The sequence below is a fragment of the Dipteris shenzhenensis genome, chromosome 3, assembly GCF_047967505.1.
Source record: "Dipteris shenzhenensis isolate YYH24624 ecotype China chromosome 3, Dip_SZ_1.0, whole genome shotgun sequence".
NCBI classification, from domain to species: Eukaryota; Viridiplantae; Streptophyta; class Polypodiopsida; order Gleicheniales; family Dipteridaceae; genus Dipteris; species Dipteris shenzhenensis.
The window spans coordinates 49,895,040-49,904,343 of record NC_141598.1 but is presented as its reverse complement, the minus strand read 5'-3'; the positions used below and the strand labels follow the sequence as shown (position 1 = coordinate 49,904,343).

General features: G+C 48.5%; 1 non-coding gene across 1 annotated transcript; it reads left to right on the top strand.

Annotated features, from left to right (window-relative positions):
• The first annotated feature begins 1,025 nt into the window (after nt 1-1,025).
• Nucleotides 1,026-1,221, top strand: LOC147903945 (U2 spliceosomal RNA). Its single transcript, XR_015540824.1, has one exon. It is a non-coding gene; the product is annotated as a U2 spliceosomal RNA (small nuclear RNA).
• Nucleotides 1,222-9,304: the final 8,083 nt, after the last annotated feature.

Here is a 9,304-nt window from a genome sequence, read left to right as displayed (position 1 = left end):
CAAGGTCCTCCACAATTTGATATGGTCCCTGATATCTCAACTATCACAGCCTCCACAGACCTTGGGGGAGGGTTTGAATGGTCCACCTTAGCTATACTCAGATATGCCTTGAGGCTCGTGATTGGCTAGGTATTGAGATAGGATAAGTAGAGCGCATCATCCCACTCGTGAGATGCATGTAACATGCAGGAGGTTGAGAGAAAGGGGCACTTGTTCATTCAAGAGAAGATTTGGGCTACTCGAACCCATGGTGACTTTCCTATTCGAGGTCTGGTGAAATGGAAACCGGCTCGTTTGATTGCACAGGCAAGACAAAGAGGGCCCATCAAAGTCCAATAGAGGACGATCACAGACTTTGCCCACCATGGTGGCCGAAGCAAGAGAAAACAAGGGATACAATGCTGCGGGACGTAGGGAGCACGACACATCAAAGTTGCCCTTGAGTGGACCCCCACATGAGGACCATAGATATCTCCGCTTTACATTTAAGGACTTTGTCCACCATGGTGACCCAGGCAAGAGGTAGCAAGGGATACCATGCTGCTGGTAGATCTAAGTAGCGACTTCAAGCTTTAGTGATAGATGGTGAACATCGTGAACTGTGGGATGATATTGAACAGTGCATGCAAAAAGCACATAAAAAGAGTGGTAGTTCCAATGGATTAGCCCTGGGGGATAGAGGGATGAAATGTATAACCTCCACGTGTCTTCTCGAATTTTCAGAACCGCCCTGCTCCGCATCGCTACGCCAGGCTAAGGAGGCCTCGGTCTTGCTCATCGAATCTCACTCCCGGCCATCATAGGGAAAGGCGTCTCTTCGCCATTCCTGTGGTGAACATAAATAGACAATGATAATTGGAGGGGCTAAACATGTAGGGAAGGCGTCTAAGCTAAGCAATAATTAAAGGAAGGAGCTATCGAATAAGCAAAGGACACTTGGCGATGAGAGATCCGATCCCATAGGCAAGACTGCAAAGAGGGTGAGGGGAGGCCTTCTTAAGGCAACCTGCAGCGACTCGAACATCATACCTTTCTCGGCTTTTTGGCTAAGATCAAGTGTAGTATCTGTTCTTATCAGTTTAATATCTGATACGTGACCCATCGGGTCACATGATATTAACCTAATTTCTTTCAGGGGGCGGCCCCATCCGGCAGCTTGCTGCCCGGGACCGCGAGCGTCGCCTCTGTCTTGCACTGCTTCAGAGGCCTGGCGCACCCCTCCTCCCTCTTCCCCCCGGCGGGGGAGGAGCCCAATTCAATCCCAACGGAAGGACAAGGGCATCGTGACTCGTGAGGGTCGACGCTTAAGTTTTGCATCTATGGTTCCAACGCAGGTGATCGTTGTCATTCTTCTGTTCTGCGTATGGAACTGGAAATTAAATACATTGGCAGGAGCATATAACGATCCGCTATTGGATCCTCCAGCAGCAGGTGATCAGCAAATTGGAAGCGTCCAAAGGATGGCGGATGGCGGGTTCCATTCCCCTGTAGCCAATGCTACAATATATCTTATTGTACATGCTCTATGGATTTTTAGGACTGAAGGTGCAGGTAAGAGTAAGAAAAGCATAGGTGCCAATGCCACCGTGCGATTATCATATCTTTAGTTTTGTATCCGCGTACGGGATAGCCCAGGTTTGGCCGCTGCAGTTGAACGCTTGCAGCAACGGAGAATCGACAAGCATAAATTGGATTCCAGGCTCTATGTTCTAAAATTTCTGTTCTCATTGGATCCGCTCTGCATTCACCTGGAAGCGCCTTCATTGGATCCTCCTGTAGTTACCTTCAGCTTGACCATTATCGATCGCTTCAAGACAGTGAGGTTAGAGGGCAGTGGGGAGGTGACACACCGTGAGCCAATCCCCACTTGTCGATGTAGATGCTCCATTGGCTCCCATGGAGAAGCCCTCTGGAACAAGTTGGAGCTGTCCTTGTTTATTGGTCTTTCAACCCGCACCTCTTGCTCTGGTCCCATGCAAGTGAACCACCCGAGTATATAGGTACAATCCTGGCAGTACCACACGTCCATGGCTATACCATCTTCAGTCACAAACCCACGAGTTATGTTGAGCAATCTTGGTACAACTATCATCCAGCTATCCCCCTCCTAATCTAAGTCTTCCAAGCAGGTCTGTTTCGAGCTATCTTCACTCTGGCAGGATCTACAGCCAAGTAACTCACTTAAGCAATGAGATCCCTGTGGGTGATCCACACACATCTCCCAGCCCAAGTGTATCTCGAAAAACCTGGACCATGAGCTCAACAAAAAATCTAAATTTGTATGATTGGACATAGTCTAGTCTTACAAAGGTATATCTCATCTAGGTAATCTTCCGATGACAGCATAGCCTTTCACCTATAGATTTACCCGTGTTGTCCACAGCCAAGGCTTCAAAACGCTCACCAAGTCCACCTTCCAACAACCTGGCAATTGAGCTTTGAAGAAGCACCTAGTCTTCCGTCTCTGCCTTCCAGGAAGGCTTTCACCCTCCAGTCTCTCATTACCTGGGAAACATACAATGCCCAGAGCAAGCCACTAAGGATTGAAAAAGTACACAATGAAGAGATCAGCCAACCAGTTGGGCAGGCACCGGTAGACCCTAACATACGTGAGCTTTATTTTATGGCAGATGTTAAGTGCTCTTTTGGCAGGTAACAGCCAATATTCCCCAAAATGAGTGATACAGGTATGTACTATCCTCGAATTTTGTCATAATAGCTAGTCTCTGCTCGGCGTTTATGGTTGTCAACCTTGTTGAGCGTCTGTCATGAGAGGAAACTCTACGTGTTTTTATTTTCAGAGGATGAGTTTGGGCATGTTCAGAGGAACTTCCTGGATTCATCTAGATATATGCATATGGTACACATACACTTGGCACAGGAGGTCAAAGAGCAGGAGCTTCTTGCTTAGTACAGCCATAAGTAGACTCAGTAAAGATGTGTAAGACAAACTCACAGTGCATTAGCTCAAAGGTAACTTTGAGAAAATCTAATTAGTTGGAGAAGTGTGAAGATATCATTTTTAACCTCGAGGATGAGAGTGAATAAGATAATCTTTAGTATGCACTTGTAGGAGTATCGCATACGGGTGAAGAGAAATGCGAACCTCCTAGGCGGTGGGCTGTGGCTTTGCTTTCCCCTCCAAGAAATAGACATCTTATTAGACGCTTTGAAAACAGTACAAAGTATCAATTTTGTACGAGGCTTCCCAAGGAAAAGACCGATTTTCCACAGGGTAGGATGGGCCCGGATTTCTCCTGATCGCTATAAGAGTTGAGACTGAATAGCTGAGAAGAGCTACCCATTGGCCGTATATAAGTAACAGGTTAGTATCACTGCATTGACCCTGATGGCTTGGACCTACTGATACAGAGGGTTGTTAATGTTGCACCACGTCTCACATTGCAGATTTGTCCTCTGAAGGACGAGCCAATTCATAGGCATCATGGCAGGCACAACAATTTTAGACCTCTCGAATTGTCCTGCCTACGGAGCAGCTCCCAGAGATGAGTGAGGATCCGAAATGACCTGATGGAATCTGGCTCCCTGCAGCAGAGATAAACTGCTGAAAAGAGAGAGAGAGAGAGAGAGAGAGAGGGAGAGAGAGAGAGAGAGAGAAAACAACAATATATATTTTTCTGAGGATGGACTAAATCATATACAAACTAATGTCCCCATGATGTTGAAAAATAAGAACTTCGATTCGTATTAATATGTGCCACCCTGTATCAGCAGGGTGTCGACTAGATGTGGACGCTGTGACACCCAGAACTGTTGTCCTACCTCCCCATGGCAACATTTCAGCCTGTGTTTCTCTCCTAGAGCCACTGTGGGCTTCGTAATGGCACCCCACAAACACACTTCCTGCTGCTCCAATGAACAGCCCAATGTAAGACAGAGTTTGCTCCTGTGAGCCTTGACCTCCTTGCTGCTGTGTAGGCAGCCAATGGTGAGGCATAAGTCTCCCATTATTCCGTCCTTCCTTGCTGCGGCCCGGAGAGGGCTAAAGGGTAGTGTAGGGAGCTGGAGGAGAGTGTAGCCGCAAGGCACACAAGAAATTAGAGGAGGAAAAAGAGATTGGGTCCAAATTGCACCAGACTCCACTAGTCCCACACTAGGTCACTTACCAAGAATGCCTTTTTTATCTGTCTAGATTGCATTCCGAGAACGCATTTCCCGACGTTCCACCCCTGGCAAACGTTTTGATGGCATTCCAGACGTTCTTGTGCTCCTTTCCTTTAGGGATGCCATTTTGGAAGGGGAAACGCCATTCCCTAGTCGCTGTGGTCCACACACACACACACACACACACACACACACATGTAGACTTTATTTCTTTTCCAACAGAACTATTTGATACAATGGGAATAGTTTCCCCTCTATTCCTAGCAACCACACGATGTACTTTGCCCCTATGTACAAACTCGAGCACTCTTTCAGGAAGAGTCAACTTCACTACCTTGCGATGAAACCAAGGCATACCCCAGACTACATCATGATGTTTCAGTGGAGAAATGAAGAAGTCTTCCTGATCCACATAACTCTATACATGAAGACAGAGCTTCCCTATCAAGGAAGTGACTGGCACAGGGTTCCCACAGAACATCTGGTCGGCATCCAAAGCCCTGCCCAACTCCTCTGTCTTTATTCCGAGCCTCAGAGCTAGATCCTCTGACATAAAGTTATCATAGCCCCTGGATCAAATAAAATCAGCGCTTGCTGGTCTCTGACTTTGCCCCATGATAGCAGCAATTCTCGTTCCTCTGGGTTTGGAACATGACCCAGTATGTCAGGAATTCCTCCTGCCATTGGCTTGTACGGTGCTCGTGGCTTCTTTGCCTCTTCCTCTGTCTGCAGACTCTTTCCAGCCTGCTCAGACCTGCAGCATACCTTCAAACGTGTTGCCTGACTGCTTAGTGGCAGCCCTGATCATTGTGCCTCTATTCTGCTATCTTCTGACCTATTTGTGTTCCCTGACCAGGTCCTGCAGTGCTCCAACCCCTGGGTGCTGCGCAACCCTTTGCTCCAGGTTGCAGCCTTGATTGCAGGTCCAGAGCTGCCCAGCTCTGAACAGTCCTTGCTGCTGGTTGCCAGGTCACGTCTTGCCTCAGGCAAGGGCCCTTTTTCGCATTGGTCAGACCTAGTCCAGGCGTCCAATGGGAGCCTGGTATGCTGCCTACATGGCAGCCTGCATGCTGCTCAGATGGCTAGCTTGCAAAGTCTCAGCTTTGTCCCTATGACATCTCTGAGTCCCTATTGGTGTACCTCCTCCTTGCTCTCCTCTTTTGGGGGCTCACAGGTTGACCTGCCAAACTCCAACACCCGATCTCACTGATACACCATGAGCCAATCCCACACGTTGATGTAGATGCTGTTGCTGTGTAGGCAGCCCAAGTATGAGGACCTGCTGCTGGTAATCTGGACCTCCTTGTTGCTTTGTTGGCAGCTGAAAGTGAGGCTCTAAGAACCCTGCAGTGTGGAATTGAGAATGCCCCCTTTGGGGCGCTTTTGATAGGCCTTGTATCCTTCAGATCTGCCCAACCCAGTTTGTAGAAAGGTCCAACCTTCTCATGCATATATAAGTGGCCCAGATCAAGCGCCTGACTTCCGTGTGGCAGTTCTGCACCAGACACATCCTTTCGTATCTGTCCCGATGCTGCGCATTTCTGCTACTCTGTCTACAGACTCCTTCCAGCCTGCTCAGACCTGCAGAATAGCTTCGAACATGTTGCCTCACTGCCGCGGAGCAGCCCTGATCATTGCACCTCTATTCTGCTCTCTTCTGACCTGTTTGTTTTCCCTGACCAGATTCTGTAGCGCTCCACCCAGACCCTGGTTGCTGCGCAATTCCTTTGCTCCAGTTTGCAGCCTCTACTAAGCTCTGAGCAGTCCTTGCTGCTGGTGTCTAGGTCACATGTGTTGCCCCAGTTCAGGGCCCTTTTCCCCATTGGTCAGAGCTTGTCGAGCCCTCTAATGGCAGCCTGGTTATGTTCCCTATGCTGCCCACATGGCAGCCTGCCTGCTGCCCAGATGGCAGACGTGCAAACCTTCTCAGCTTTGTCCCTGTGGCATCTCTGAGTACCTATTGGTGCACCTCCCCCATGCTCTCCTCGTTTGGTGGTTCACGAGTGGGGAGGTGACGTACTAAACTCCAACACACGCTCTCATCTGACATACCGTTGATGTAGATGCTCCATTAGCTCCCATGGAGAAGCCCTCTGGAACAAGTTGGAGTCGCCCTTGTTTATTGGCCTTTCAACCCGCAGCTCTTGCTCCTCCAGGTCTGGTCCCATGCAAGTGAAACCCCCTAGTATATAGGTACAATCCTGGCAGTACCATACGTCCATGGCTCTACCATCTTCAGTCACAAACCCACGAGTCATGTTGAGAAATCTTGGTACAACTATCATCCAGCTATCCCCCTCGTAATCTGAGGAGAGTCTTCGAGCACCGTGCTTCCGAGGTCTGTTTCGACCTATCTTCACTCTGGCAGAATCTACAGCCAAGTAACTCACTTAAGCAATGAGATCCCAGTGGGTGATCCACACAGATCTCCCAGCCCAAGTGTATCTCAAAAAACCTGGACCATGAGCTCCAGGTGGGCTCTGATCTAGGTAATCTTCTGATGACAGCGCAGCCTTTCACCAATAGATTTACCCGTCTCCCCAACCCAGGCTTCCAAAGGGTCACCAAGTCCACCTTCCAACAACGTGGCAATCGAGCTTTGAAGAAATACCTAGTTTTCTGTCTCTGCCTTCCAGGAAATCTTTCTCCCTCCAATCTCTCATTACCTGAGAAACATACAGTGCCCAGAGCATGCCACTAAGGTTTGACAAAATACACAATGAAGCCAACGAGTTGGGCAGGCACCGGTAGACCCTAACCTTTATTTTATGGCAGATGTTCAGTGCTCTTTTGGCCAATATACCCCAAAATCCAAAGGAAGTCTTCCGTTCTCGGGAAGCCTGTTGGCCTGAAGCTCTCTTAAGTGTGTCTATGGGCTCAAATATCCTATCTCTACTGGTGGTGAGTTTGCTGCCAAACAGAGGCCAAACCACCAGGCCAGCCTCATTCTAGGTCTCAACCATTTGTCGATGTCTTTCATAGGCCTTTGCCTCAAGACACATTTGCTCCTGCCCCTCCCTATGAAGATGCCTCAGATGGCTCCAACCGATCCATTGTACCAAACTGCAAAGGCTTACTTTTAATAACATGATTGCAGTCAAGCACTTAGGAAGGACACTAGGAACTAGAACAAGGATGGGTGATACATGTATGTACTATCCTCGAATTTTGTCATTATAGCTAGTCCCTGCTCGGCGTTTATAGTTTTCAACCTTGCTGAGCGCTTGTCATGAGAGGAAACTCTATGTGTTTTTATTTCCAGAGGATGAGTTTGGGCATGTTCAGAGTAACTTCCTGGATTCATCTAGATATATGCATATGGTACACATACACTTGGCACAGGAGGTCAAAGAGCAGGAGCTTCTTGCTTAGTACAGCTATAAGTAGACTCAGTAAAGAGGTGTAAGACAAACTCACAGTGCATTAACTCAAAGGTAACTTTGAGAAAACCTAATTAGTTGGAGAAGTGTGAGGATGTCATTTTTAACCTCAAGGATGAGAGTGAATAAGATCATCTTTAGTATACACTTGTAGGAGTATTGCATACGGGTGAAGAGAAATGTGAACCTCCTAGGCGGTGGGCTGTGGCTTTGCTTTCCCCTCCAAGAAATAGACGTCTTATTAGATGCTTTGAAAACAGTACAAAATATCAATTGTGTATGAGGCTTCCAAGGAAAAGACCGATTTTCCACAGGGTAGGATGGGCCCGGATTTCTCCTGATCGCTATAAGAGTTGAGACTGAATAGCTGAGAAGAGCTACCCATTGGCCGTAGATAAGTAACAGGTTAGTATCACTGCATTGACCCTGATGGCTTGGGCCTACTGATACAGAGGGTTGTTAAAGAGTTTGCACCATGCCTCACATTGCAGATTTGTCCTCTGAAGGACAAGCCAATTCATAGGCATCATGGCAGGCACAACAATTTTAGACCTCTCAAATTGTCCTGCATATGGAGCAGCTCCCAGAGACGAGTGAGGATTCGAAATGACCTGATGGAATCTGGCTGCCTGCAGCGGAGATAAACTGCTGAAAAGAGAGAGAGAGAGAGAGAGAGAGAGAGAGAGAGAGAGAGAGATAGAGCGAGGGAGGGAGAGAGAAAACAGCAATATATATTTTTCTGAGGATGGACTAAATCATATACAAACTATGTCCCCATGATGTTGAAAAATAAGAACTTCGAGCCGTATTAATATGTGCCACCCTCTATCAGCAGGGTGTCGACTAGATGTGGACCCTGTGACACCCAGAACTGTTGGCCTACCTCCCCATGGCAACATTTCAGCCTGTGTTTCTCTCCTAGAGCCATTGTGGGCTTCGTAATGGCACCTCACAAACACACTTCCTGCTGCTCTAATGAACAGCCCAACGTAAGGCAGAGTTTGCTCCTGTGAGCCTTGACCTCCTTGCTGCTGTGTAGGCAGCCAATGGTGAGGCACAAGTCTCCCATTATTCCATCCATCCTTGCTACTGCCCAAGTAGAAGGACCTGCTGCTGGTACTTTGGACCTCCTTGTTGCTTTGTTGGTAGCCCAAAGCGAGGCTCCAAGAACCCTGTGAGAATGCACCCCTGGGGTCCTTTTTGATAGGCCTGGAATCCTTCAGATCGGCCCAACCCAGTTTGTAGACTGGCCCGACTTTCTCATGCATATATATGTAGCCCAGATCAAGCGCCTGACTGCCGCCTGGCAGTTCTGTACCAGGCGCATCCTTTCCTCTCTGTCTAGATCTGCTCCAAGAACCTCCAGTGTGCGGTGCATTTCTGCTCCTCTGTCCGCAGACTCTTTCCAGCCTGCTCAGACCTGCAGCATACCTTCAAACATGTTGACTGACTGCTTAGTGGCAGCCCTGATCATTGTGCCTCTATTCTGCTATCCTCTGACCTATTTGTGTTCCCTGACCAGATCCTGCAGTGCTCCAACCAGACCCTGGGTGCTGCGCAATCCTTTGCTCCAGGTTGCAGCCTTGATTGCAGGTCCAGACCTGCCAGCTCTGAGCAGTCCTTGTTGCTGGTTCCCAGGTCACGTGCTGCCCCAGGCAAGGGCACTTTTCCCCATTGGTCAGAGCTTGTCCAGTTGTCCAATGGCTGCTCAGATGCCTGGCTTGCAAAGTCTCATCTTTGTCCCTATGGCATCTCTGAGTCCCTATTGGTGTACCTCCTCCATGCTCTCCTCATTTGGG